Source organism: Gorilla gorilla, chromosome 9 (genome assembly GCF_029281585.2).
Source record: "Gorilla gorilla gorilla isolate KB3781 chromosome 9, NHGRI_mGorGor1-v2.1_pri, whole genome shotgun sequence".
NCBI lineage: Eukaryota > Metazoa > Chordata > Mammalia > Primates > Hominidae > Gorilla > Gorilla gorilla.
Genome location: NC_073233.2, coordinates 77,684,931 through 77,686,309, shown reverse-complemented (window position 1 = coordinate 77,686,309; position 1,379 = coordinate 77,684,931). Strand labels below are relative to the sequence as shown.

The 1,379-nt window shown below is 44.3% G+C and overlaps 1 pseudogene; it reads left to right on the top strand.

The window, feature by feature from the left end:
• Positions 1–342: 342 nt before the first annotated feature.
• Positions 343–1,068, top strand: LOC101132480 (dnaJ homolog subfamily B member 6-like; annotated as a pseudogene).
• Positions 1,069–1,379: the final 311 nt, after the last annotated feature.

Sequence of the window (1,379 nt, the reverse complement as noted above, 5' to 3'; positions counted from 1 at the left end):
ACACACCTCAGGGGCCAATGGGCAGGCCTGAGTTCTGGAGGGGGCAGTGTCCCAGACACCCACCAGGGCCCTACAGCAGATCCCTGAGTGTGTTGTATGAGTGCTCACGTGTGGGTGCATCATGAGCAAACCTGTATGTGAAGGTGTGTGCAGGCAGATGTGTGCACCAGCACAACTGGAATCTGTTCATGTGTGACAGAATCTGACATTTCCACACATACAAAACATTGCAAGCATAGCAGTGCTGGAGCTGACAGGAGATCCAGGCCACCACCCCGCCCCCCCTGCCTCCTGTCACCGGCTGCCTCTGTTCTCAGACATATTCCAACAATTGCTTAAAACATGGTGGATTACTATGATGTTCTAGGCATGCAGAGATGCGCCTCACCCAAGGATAGTAAAAAGGCATATCAGAAACTGGCACTGAAGTGACACCTAGATAAAAATCCTGAGAACAAAGAAGAAGCAGAGAGAAAATTCAAACAAGTAGTGGAGGCGTATGAGGTGCTGTCAGATGCTAAGAAACAGGACAACTATGACAAATAAGGCAAGGAAGGATGAATTGGTGGAGGAAGAGGTGGAAATCATTTTGAGAGTCCGTTTGAGTTTGGCTTCACATTTTGTGACCCAGATGATGTCTTCAGGGAATTTTTTGGTGGAAGGCACCCATTCTCATTTGACTTCTTTGAAAACCTTTTTGAGGACATTTTTGGGAATCAAAGGGGTTCCTGAGGAAGCAGAAGCTGAGGGACGGGGTCGTTCTTCTCCCCGTTCAGTGGATTTCCATCTTTTGGAAGTGGATTTTCTTCTTTTGATGCAGTATTTACTTCATTTAGGTCCCTGGCTCATGGGGGCCTCACTTCATTCTCTTCCACATCATTTGGTGGTAGTGGGATGGGCAACTTCGAATCAATATCAACTTCTGCTAAAATGGTTAATGGGAGAAAAATGACTACAAAGAGAACTGTTGAGAATGGTCAAGAAAGAGTAGAAGTTGAAGAAGACGGCGGGTTAAAGTCCTTAACAATCCATGGTAAGGAGCAGCTGCTGTGTTTGGATAGCGAGTAATTCAACGCACGCTTTTAACAGAAATGTTAAACTAAAACAAGCGCCACTGGAGGATTAACAGGAACTTTTTTCTGAAGATTTCAAATGAACTCGACTTTCAGTATAATTGTACCTAATGTAAAGTATTTATAAACAGCTCACTGGAGCCTCTATTTGTCATAGACTTTTGAGTTGATTGTTGGGGCCACATAATAGGACCATTGTTTTGTTGTGGTTTTTTTGTTTGTTTTTGGTTTTGTTTGTCTTTTTTTTTTTTTTAAGATGGAGTCTCACTCTGTCACCCAGGCTGGAGTGCAATGGCACGATCCTGG